Raw genomic sequence first — 12,155 nt, 5'->3', positions numbered from 1 at the left:
GGGAGCTCCACAGGTGGCAACTCTGTATAATAGCCTTCCACAGCCCATCATTCTGGGAAGAATTCTTTCCTTTCTGTTTGCATTAATAACAAATTCCTCCTTACCTAACAGATAAGGAAAAGTCTGTAAAGGATATTCTGGGACTTGTGTGCAGTTTTTCTGTTTACAACTCAGTGGTGTTTTCTCCTACTGTAGCACTTCAGGAACCTGTCTCAGAGCATTCATCATTGTAAAAACCTAGATTGAATCAAAATGTTAATACAAACTCTGTATTAGTCTGTCTCGCCTGGCTTTTCATCTCATGTTGCCAAGAGTCTGGGTTGATTTTTAAACACAAAGTGGAGTCGATGGATGCTCTGTAGGGGGTGGGGGGAGAAAGTCCTTCAGTCCATCCTTAGGCAAAATGATGACAGAAGGCAGGGCTCCCATGGAAGGAGACAGGAGTTTAGTTGTAATGCAGACTGTACTTTTTAAGTGTCCCTATCAAAGTAGCCTTTTGCAATGCTCAAACTAATTAATATACAGAAAGAACTGTGGTGCCAACCTGTAACTAGTAATCTGAGTCCTCTAGCATCAATGACACTTAGATATGTATATCAAATGGAGAATAGGCTCCTTTATGTTCTCTCAAAGCATAAATATGTGATCAAAGAAATAACATGCACTAGAGCTGCCCTTAAGCAATGACCCTAACCTTATGCCTCTCTTCCCATCGCCAGTATCCCCAAAGCACTCAACAGATGTCAAATATAGTTAAAGTGGAACATATCCATGCATCTGATTTGCAGGCAGAGTAATTGCTGGCAAAATCTGTCAAATTCTAATGTGCTTGTTCAAAAGCTACCTCAATTTACACACCTATGAGCAATACAGTTTTAGAAATTATTAGTATTAACTAATAATCGATAACTTTTGAATGGTGAGACATCAGTGACCAAATTTAGTCCTAAAATGTGTAGAAGCATAGACTATGAGCTATCTCAGTCCAGGAAGTCTGTTGATTTTGTGTCTATACAGCTCTTAATTTGGTTACCACTCTTACAACCTGTTGTTGTCCATGCAATGTATAATAACAGCAAAATGCTCCAGAATCTGTCCTAAGATGAGGCACTGTTAAAAAGTACCTATCTGTCTTGTACAGCATATTTACAGTGTATAACAAAAAACCAAAACCATAATCTATTTATGTATTAATGCTTTTGAGATTGTCCTGGTCATTTTGTGAAGCTTTCTGTGTTCATTCCAGTTAAGCAGTTTGCTCCTGCTACCTGGGACAAGTAAACCAGTTCTCAGTTTTATTACTTTCCTGGTATGCTCCAGCCGTCTTTTCTACAAGGCTCTACAGAGTTTTCAGGCAAAGGAATGAACCCCCTGAATTAGACCACGAGTTACTTTTTCTCCCTTAAGACACAAAAAGATATTTAGTGTCCATGGAAACTCTGCAGGAGTGGGAGACAACTCCAGAAGTCTCCCTCTTTGTTTTATAAGCTGCTCAGAGATTGGGGAGGGAGAAGGTCATACCTTTCTGCTCACAGAGATTGTTTTTCTCGCTATAGTGGGGTGGAGGTCTCAATTCCCAGAGATCATGGTTCATGGGTTAAGAGCCTATTTGCCAGAGAAAGTGGATCCGATCCTGTACTGCTTTCCTAGTGTCATTTTAAACTTATGCTACAAGAGAAGACACTGAAAAATCTCCTCCATGCTGAAACTAGTTGTTATCCAGAGAGCTCTCCCTGGTACGCTGGCCACGCATTCAACAAATTAATGACTAACTTTTAGCCAGAGACCTAGAGTAACCTCCAAAAACTGTGGGCCAGGAAATTTTGTTTCAGTGCTGGTCTCTGTGATGATTAAGTAGAGTTCCCTCTACAAGACTGTTCAGATCCAAACTTTTATATAAATTGTTTTGTGATCTGCTCAGGCTTGGTGCCAGCCATGCTTCCCCATGTGAAGCATGTTTACAGCTGGAGTAGGACCTGGAGGAGGAGGGAAAGAGGATGATTTATCTAAAACCTGGTTTGATGCCTGGAAAATAGGCATATTATGTATAAAGAAAATTATGTCCATTTAAATTGCTCCCATGTGCTTTACTTTCTTTCCCCCCTTATCTATAGAAACACTGAGCCAGGATACAGACACATCTGAGAAAGATTTATGTGATATGCCTTCTCTTTGGCTTCTTAGAGAGGAAAGCCTTGCCCCATGTATAGAAAACTTGAGAATAAGACTGAAAAGCAAATCCACAAGACAGCTAAAACTGACAAAAGCCTAGATATGGCAAGGGCTTTTTAAGCAGGGGTAAACATTTCTCCTTAACATACACATAAGCATTTCTTTAATCTACACCATGAGGCAATTTCAATCAGCCAGCTCAGCTGTGCCTTGCAGAGGTGCTGTGGTTTCAGCATCAGCCTCCATGGCTGGCCCAATGCAGCCCCTCTCTTGGGGGGTTCTACCTCTTCTCCAGCTAGTGCAACTGGGACACCATGGACCAGGGTGGCCTCATGCATGGCTGCCCTCCACTCATGGGAAATTTGCTGCTATAGATAACAGGTTAGTGGCTTGGATATAATAAATGCTGTCTCTTAGAAGGGAAGTGACTATAATCTCTCCTGGAGTTTTCCCAGAGACTGGCAAGTGTGAGCTATATCTAACGGATTATTCTAACTCTGGAATAATTGCTAGTATTTCATTTTTCTTCTAATTTTTGCCTGTGCTCCATGCTGTCTTCTCCTGCATTTTCCTTCTGTGAATCATACACTTTTGTCTATTATTTGCAATATTTGCACTTTTGATTGATACACTTTTATGCATGGGACCCTGAGGCAAGGAGATACAGAGCACATTTACGAAGAAGAGTGGATTTATTGTGTTTAATATTTTCACTCCTGGCAAAGAAATGCTGCCATGAAGTAGTGAACAAAATCTCAGTTCCAGCTTCTCCTAGCATTAATGACAGGTGTATTTTGTTATGGTTCAGCATAGGTTTCACCAAGAAAGCACATCAGCCATGCCCATTGCTGTAACAGGTGGGAAATTGTTGCTTGCCATTGTGAGCCTTCTCAATAATTACTTTAAAACACTCATCTTCTTTTTTTGTACTATTTTGTAGGTTTCTTAATGAGATCTGTACATTTTTTGTGTACAAGCAAATTAATGAGTTTGATACAGAAACTTTTAGATAGAAATATGATACCCTTTTAAAAAAGTTTATATTTAGCTAACCTGTACCTGGGCCTGGTGCAAGTGTTGAGACAGCTGGTTCATTGATTAATAAAGTAACTGTTAAAACCTGTTATAATAAACATTTGCTCAATATTGTCAGATTCAGTAATCCTTTGCAATGGCATATTGAAAGTCGATATTCTCCAAGTAATGGCATTACTACACAACAGATTCATAGTGTAGGGATCCACACAGTAAATTCAGGCAAAATCAAAAATAAAGCGTGATAAAGCAAGACTGCAGATCTCCAAGACTGGGTTTACACTGAAGTGCTAACAAGCAGGCGGCAGCCATTTAAACAGTGCAAAACCTCTGAGCCTGCTCTCCATTTTGCTGGTGCCAATGCCAATGCCAGGAAACAGTTACTTCTTTTGTTAGCCCAGTATCTTTGTGAAGAAACTCAAGCTGCCTATCTCCAAAATAAAAGATTGAGGAAATTGGATTCTAATTGCATTTTGGAAGTAGATATAGGATCCAGCAAATGATATCAGCGAGGCAAATTAATTCCTAGTGTAATTACATTGACGTCAGTGGAGTTAATCCAGGGATAAATTTGGCCCTATGTCTTCAAGCATTGTTTGCACAGGAGAAATCTAAACAACAACAAAACCCCTGTGCTGAAGTAGTAACCCACCATGTTTCTTGGAGTTCTTTCTGTTGTAATGAACAAAAATTAAAAAAAGATGGTCTAAAACCTCATGATATTTGAATTTGAGGTGAAAGTATGCTTTCTTAAATTCCATCGTATTTGTCTGTCTCTCTCTCTTTCTCTCTCTCTCTCTTCTCTCTTTCTCTCTTTCTCTCTTTCTCTCTTTCTCTCTTTCTCTCTTTCTCTCTTTCTCTCTTTCTCTCTTTCTCTCTTTCTCTCTTTCTCTCTTTCTCTCTTTCTCTCTTTCTCTCTTTCTCTCTTTCTCTCTTTCTCTCTTTCTCTCTTTCTCTCTTTCTCTCTTTCTCTCTTTCTCTCTTTCTCTCTTTCTCTCTTTCTCTCTTTCTCTCTTTCTCTCTTCCTCTCCTCTCGCAAAAGGACATTTTTATACTCTTGAGGGAGATTCTGTATGTTTTACCCAGCAAAGTCGGTGGCAGAGTTGGAAGCAGGAGACAAGTAGCCATCCCTGAGACTAGATTCCCTGTTTGCTTTCTGCATTAAGCTCTTTGACAACTAGCTGGGGAGCTTCAGCCTGAAGAAGCTATCTAGGGAGTTTCAAAAAGTAGCTGACACAGTGGCTACAGTGTCGTGTATCAGCTCAGGCCACACCAAACCAACACCTACCAAGCACACAGGTTTAAAGGTAATCTTTGGAATAAGCCAGTAGTGAAAGTTTGGCTCAGGTCCAGGTGCATTGGTCTGGTTGTCCAGCTGCTTTCATGTTTCCCTGATGCCTTACCAGTAAGTCCTGTGGCCTTTGCTGGGTGGACAAAGTGTCATGAAATCCTTCCTTGTTCCTGTCCACAAAGGCAGCAGGTGTTTGCAAGATGATGGAGCTTTATTAGAGGCAATGTAGATACATGTAGCCAGCTCAGGGCTGTATGCAAGTTTTAAACTTTACAGCCTGGCCAGTTCAAGTACAACAGAAAAATGTTTTACATTTGGCAGATTTAAATTTGTCAAGCCTGAGTGCTTTGGTACAGTTTACAGAAGAGGTCTGTATATTCTATCTGGCTCTTGGTAACACTTCAAGAAAAAAGAGCTTCCTCAGATGGAGCAAATCACTACAGTTTTATTTATTACCCATATATGATTACTATGATAATATAAGCCTGCTGTGTAAACAGCATGCCACCTCTACATGTAGACACTGATTTATATGTCTCATCATCCACTGAAGATAAAGCAGGGAATAGTCCAGCCAAAAAAGATAGCCAGCTAACCTATTAGCTAGTAAAGCACATCTTTTGTTTGGTTGATGTGCTGTTTGGCTCAAAAAGGAGAATAGATATGCTGATAGAAAGGATTATCACATAAATTTCTTCAAGTTGGTATAACTTAATGCAGTGCTGGAGCCGGCAGTTCCTAAATTAAATTCACCCTTCTGTGATGGAGTCAGTAGATTAGTGACTAGACCTTCAACTTTCCAAGTTCTAAGTTAAATGATTGTAGTCATACAAAAGGGGTTTTGGAAAGGCTTGCTTTTCACTTGCTAATTTATCCTTGTGAAGTATAAGGAGTTTGGTTTGGTTTTTTTCCAGCGAGGTATGTGTCCTAATGCGCTAAACACTTATTAGGGAGCAGAATTTTTATATCAAAGTTGGAAGGCAGATGGTTAAAGTAAAAACCCTGCAGGCTTTCCATTCTAATATATAAACAATGAGATCTTTATGTTTTGCCTGTTCAATGTTTCTTGAAAGTTGTTCTTCAGCAAACTGCAGCACCTGCAGTAACCAGAGGCAGCTCCCTTTCAGTCCCTTCTCTTGTCTATAGCCAAAGTTCATAAGGTGCTGAGTGCCCAATTTCCATCACCCTTACTTGCTTTCTATGCCTGCTGCTTTCAGAGAAATTAACAGGTGTTTGACAGGCTTTCTGACATAGCAAAATGTATGTCCTGTGTTTAATATCAAGACAATGAAAATAAGTGTGTGCTTCAGCCTTACTGAAAAATAAACATCAGCTGAGCCTCGGAGAAAAAAGGGCTTTTTAGGTGCTGAATTCTTTTTGAAATATAGCCCATCACAAACTTGCAACTGGTTTATAATTTATAAGCCCATTTTATAATACATGGGAAGAAATTGTGTAATAAGCTTATAAGCATAGAACAAGGTAAATGGGTAAAACATTGTGCATAGGTCACAGACTGAGCATATTAACACACAGTTAACAGTCCCATTTCTATTTAACTGGAATGGCAAAATGCTGCAAGCGAACCACTAAAACATGAAGTATCCATGTAAGTACTGAGTTGCAGAGGCCACACTTGTTAGCTGACTCCTTGAGTATACTGAAAGCAGTTAGCTTGTTAAAACACTGCTCCTACTGCTACCGTAGCACACCCAAATCCTTTCCATTCCTGTAAACTAACTAATCATTTTTTTTGCTGTGACAAGCAAAAAAAAAAAAAAAAAAAGACAAAAAGAAGAGAGGAATTCTGCCAGTCAGTCCCATCTGAGAATTATTCTCTGAGTGTCAGATGTCTATCACATATACTGTGTCCCTTGGAATAATAATAATTGAGCCAGGCAGCTGAGTCTTGCTGTGGGTATCTACAGGGGAGGGGGGCCCTCGATAAAAGACTCATCAGTTTCAGCTTAGTTCAGTAGACATCTGTGCAGCAGAGGACCTCGTGATGATCCTGGCAGCAGCTCTTTTCATTTGGGTTTGGCTTTTTGTGCTGAATGCTTTTTGTACTGAGTCCCCGTACCAGCCTGTCTCAGCACTTTCAGAGCCAGAGCTTTTTCTCTTCGTAAGCTCTAGGTTTTTTTTTACAGGCCACTGGGTCTGACTGGAGCTGTATCCAGAATTACAGAAACCAGCAACCACCTGTCACCAGGACATTGTGCACAGTGGAGGGGGAGAGGAGTGGGCCGGGGAGGGGAGCATGGGGAGATGGAAAAAGCCAGCTGATTGCAGGGGATTTCTGAAAAGCAGGACTCTTTGCTTATCCATTTGCAAACATGGGAAATGATAACAGTGGTTGGAAGCTTTGGAGGGACTGGGGGAAGGGGAAATAGAGAAACCAGAAAGAAAAGGATTACGGGCTAAAAGAGACCCTGATCAGAAACGTCTGATAAATTAATCTTTTCAGATTTCTTTATCACTAGTAGGATTTGTTCTACATATGATCCTCTCTTAGCTTGGGCAGAATCGACATGCACTCCACATGTTTCTTGCATTAGTGTAATTTGGCAATAAATGATGAATTGTCTCTTCTAACTCAGGGAAGATTGTATTGCCTACTCCAGTACTAGGATGGGTATCAGGAAAATAAATATTAAATTTCATATGTCTTCTGATTCAGTAACCTTGATTGCTCTTTGGACTTTGTGGTGATGCACATTCAGTAGTCCTCATACAGAGGATTTAGGGTTAACTTCTGACCTGTGGGGCCTTTCTGTTCTCACTTCTTTCCCTTGGACAACATTTATAATTGGTGGTCAGTTCATGTGAAATAATACTTTGAATGGTGCAAGCTGTCTTAATAAACCAGAGCATACTAAAATTATTAATTTCTGTGGAGAATAATTTTATTTTCTAGCAAATAACAAAAGTGCATAGAAATTTACTTTGATACTTTATTTTAAAGTAGCAATAAGAAAAGCTGCATCATCAATGAAAATATCAAGTTCTTATTGGGCAGAATACCATTCTATTCTATAAAGTACTAAGAGCATGTTTCCACAGCATTATAGAAGTGTGTAATAACAATAGCTGGACAAAATCCTAAAGTTTTTTTGCCTAAAAAAAATTTCCACTGGTACTACTAAAGGAGGTCTTTATTGATCTGAAATTTAGCCATCTGAGCCACACCACTCATTTTACCTCCCCCTGTATCTAATGCAGAAAGTGTTATTACAGAAGTTAATCCTGACATCAGGCATCCTGGAATAGGACAAATTGCCCTCTGGATAAGATCATTGCTCCTTTTGGGTATGCTGTGTGCTTTAAACATGAGATCTAGTTAGGTGCTTGATTTTTAGATTATTGAAGTTGAATGAGATTAATCCCAACCTGAAACACCTGTGTCTGTCCCAGTGTTATTAAAAGAAAGGCATGCCAGAACATTAAGCTGACATTAATGTGTATCATCATTTTTGGGGTCTTTCTCCTGCGTATTGCCTAAAGCTTGCTGATGTATTCCTTTCAAGTGCTGTAAGATGGAGGCTTTCTCTAAGGTTATTCATCAGGGGCCACTGACAGTCCTAGGGAGTAAAGCAGAAGGTAGGAGGCTCAGTCGGAGCAACTCTGTTACTTGTCAAAGGTATGTGTCCTTACAGTCCTGGGCTTGTCTCACTTCTGATAAATTCAGTGAGAAAACTGGGACCTCTTGACCTTAAAATGGAGGCATTAACAAGAATGTAAAACAATGTGTGAGATTAATTCACTCCTTTGTAACTCAATAATCTTGCAAGTGGTACAAATGAAAGGACATTCCCTGCTTAGTAAAATCTTCTCTTCTCTTGCTCTCCTGATTGACCTACTTTAGTTTTCTCCATTTAGTTCTCCAACTCAGTAGAAGACCTTAAGAATGTGTGACAATAAGATACAGAAGTATACTCAGTCTTCAAGGTAGGAATGTGGTGGTGAATGCTCCTAAATCAGGATAGTAGCACCTCTCTTGTCTACTCAAAGGGATATATTCACACTAATGAAGAACTGGGCCAGTCCAAATTTTCTTGTGAAAAATTGTGCAAAATATATACAATTAACGCATAACCTTACGATGCTTTCATGAAGATATGGAACGTATAATCTGTTCTTAATAGAGGTGTTTACATGTGTCTTCATTAGGGACTTTAAGATGCAAATGACTAGTTCTCACCTTCCCTGATGAGAGGCAACTCTTGTAGTCGTCATAAGGCTGCAATATTATTTTGGTTTTAATTTGGTGTGATACTTTAGTATTAATGTCAAAAGGTAAAATATGCAATGTAATATGTAATGACTTTGTTAATTTTAATTCCTGTTTTTACCTTTGGTTTTATCAAAGACTCTGGAGGCACAGAAATGTACATATGTACTGAGAAAATTGGGAAATAATATATGTATCTCTAGTAACATAAGGCTCTGGTTTTGTCAATGACCTGTCACTGCATATATTACAGTTTTTCATTTACTACAGGTGTGACTGTGTCATACAGCACAGATTCATGCATGCGTTACCTAGTTATGCTGAACTATATATATTTTTTTAAAATTTTATTCTTAGTAATTAGTATGTCTGAGAACTCAGAAGGGATCAGGAATTTAGTTTATTCCCTGTAGAAATAAGAAATCAGTTTTGCAAGAGGTAACATAACAGAAAGAGCACAGTATTATTACGAAGATGTTGGAGACATGAATACACTGCTTATGACTTTCTTATCCACTGAGAACAACGTTGTTTTGAGAAGTGATCTCCTCCAAGCCAACGATCTTCTTACAAGAACTTCGTAATGCCAGTGAAAGACAACTCGATATAGCATCTTCATGTCTGTTAATGTTGCATGTTTGGCTTTAATTTGCAAGTTAGAGGGCACCAATGCATTCATCCTCTTTCTTTGCTATTTTCTACATGGGTGATGCTAAGCCCAGTCAGAATTTCACCCTTGGTTTCCATCAAAATACATGAGCATTATTCAAAATATATTAAAGGATTTTACAGAATTAATATTAAATGTCCCAGGTTTTATTTTATTTTAACCTTTGGAGGATCTCTCCCTGTACATTAAGTTATTAAAAAAAATACTGAAATCCTTCAAACTATTCTGAAAGCAAGAAGGTATTTCCTTCTCCAGAAATCTTAGCAAGTTAAAACAAAGGGAAAAGGGAGATGTGAGTAAACCAGGCATAGTTGATATCAGAAACTCCTATTCATTGCGGGTACCTGCCTGTGTCCAACTTACTTGCAGAGACACTGGAGGAAAGAGGCTTCCTCCTTTTTTAAGAAAGTCTTAAGGTATTCCTTAAATTACTTCTATTTCAAACTCAACTGGGATAATTTGAATAGCTAAAATTCCTTGAATAAGTTCACTGACTGACAAAAATTCAGGTTGGATTATTTATTGTTAAATAATTGTTTCTGATTCTTCTCAAACTTTCTGGAAGAAAAGTGACATGCAGTCACATAAAACTTATCTCCTGAATGAACTTGTTAGTATGAAGTATTAAAACTAAGTTTTGATGCTGTACTCATTTCTTGGCTATTTGCAGGTTTTGAAAAACCTTTTTCATGTTCCCATTTTGCCCTTATATATATATATATATATATATATCTATATCTTGGACCGGGATATTTTGCAAGGATAGCTGACACTTTCAACATCTCAGGGAATTAGAAAATACCTGACGTGAATACTAAAATTTATGAAGTTTATCCTCCTGCCATTAGACCTGGCCTCAAGAAATAGAATCTCTTTGACTTTGCTTTTGAAAAAAAAAATAAAAATTCAGGGCAAATATCTTTATCACTCAAATACATATTTATAAAAATACGACTTTTCATCTAACCATAAAAATTACGCTCTTCAAAGACAAAGATTTGTATGTCTCTAAGAGACGTACCAACACTGAGGCAAAAATCAACTCGGTCATCCTTCCCCTACAAGGATGAAGCTCTGTTTAAAATGAGATTACTGACTTGAGCATGCCACAGTTCTCCTTCAGCCCACACTCAACAACAGCCTAATGGCCTCAAAAGCTTCATGTAATCATAACAGATACCTACTCCTGGCTTGCCAGTGCCAGGGCAATTCCAGTTTGGTGGAGTTTGTTAGAGTTATTGTCTATTCTGGTCCTTACTGGAAGAACAGTAGCCTCAGGAATTAACTTTCTGATTAGTCTGAAAAACTCATTCATCTAGCAGACATGGTAGGAAAACACCTGTCTGAACAGAGAACGGTAATTCTCTTTTACAACTGTCTTTCAGGCTACAGACGCACCTGGAAGAGGACACCTAAGAAATGTTGGTTCTCCTACATTTCTTTCATTGTGCTTACAATACAATATCTATTTCATTATGTGGAGGAGTAGGGGAAATGAAGCTAAGTAAGAGCAGCAGCAGCAGAAACAGCAGAGGCAATAGTCAAATAAATAGACACATTGCCTTTGTTAGAGGGAGGGTATTTTATCTGGGTTTGACTTGGGAGTAGCCTTCCTCCTCATTAATTTCCAAAGCATGTAATTTTACCTCTTAAAAAACATATGGGTGCTATATTTACATCACAGTCTGAAATTTGATCTCTGGGGCAGATACGAAAACAATACTAAACCAGTACTTTGACAGCTGGCATAAGCATAGGTAACTCCTGCGTGTTAAGTGTGATGAAGATGGGGGAAACAAACTCTGACCTTAATGTTAACCTGAATTTAAACTGGGTGGTGCTGAGCCTTTGCAGATGACAGCAGATGGCTTTGATGATCTTGCTGAGAGGAAGTACTGGGACTCAGGAGAAACCAGGGACTGGTGTGATGGATTGTTACCCAGAAAATTCTGGACAAGGATCAAAGATGATCCTGAAGACATAAGGGGTGTGGCATAAAAAGGTAAATTTGGAGTAAGATGGCTTAAAAAAAATGATCAAAGAAAGACCTTTGAACCTTTCTGAGATTCTCCTTGTCATTCTTCCATGCTAAGCCTGTAAGTGTGACATCACCTTGTGAGCTGTGCCTGGTTTTGATATGTTGTTAGGCTGCTATATGGTGTGATTTCTTTACAGCATGCTATTCCCAATTTTAATCCTCCAGTTTCTGCCTGCAGTAGGAGGAGGTTGGATAGTCCTTCAAAAATGGGCTGAAATTTGTCACAAAACCAGATGATGGTGAAGATATGTTGTATGACCATACAGCACATGCATATCAGGCCTCATGTCACCGCATTTTTTGGTACAGGTGTACAGATACTCTGGTTCAGGGGAATTTATGGATGGGGCACAGTATGTTCTCTTCACGTTATTACAGGACATAACATTTCAGCAGCATCCATTTGGTTCTGCTGCTTCTCTGAACAGTAAAAAGACAAAATGTATTGAGGGAATTTGTGTGCTTTTTTAAAAAAAAAAAAAAAATTATTAGTTTTGCTATTGAATTGGTTGGTACACATACAACTAGAGGGCTCTTCTGTGGCTGAAAACATGGCTCTTGCCAAGTCAACATGGGGTTTGAAATAGCTCAGGTTATGGCCCATAGAATTTGAGGTCTCGGTTGACATACTGAATTATCAACATTTCTTCAAAGCTGTTCCCATTTCACGCTTAAAGACTTTGTATCCTAAGAGCTCTTGTAAAGTAATGTTTATGGACAT

Source organism: Athene noctua, chromosome 2 (assembly GCF_965140245.1).
Source record: "Athene noctua chromosome 2, bAthNoc1.hap1.1, whole genome shotgun sequence".
NCBI classification, from domain to species: Eukaryota; Metazoa; Chordata; class Aves; order Strigiformes; family Strigidae; genus Athene; species Athene noctua.
Note: the sequence above shows the minus strand (reverse complement) of the source record.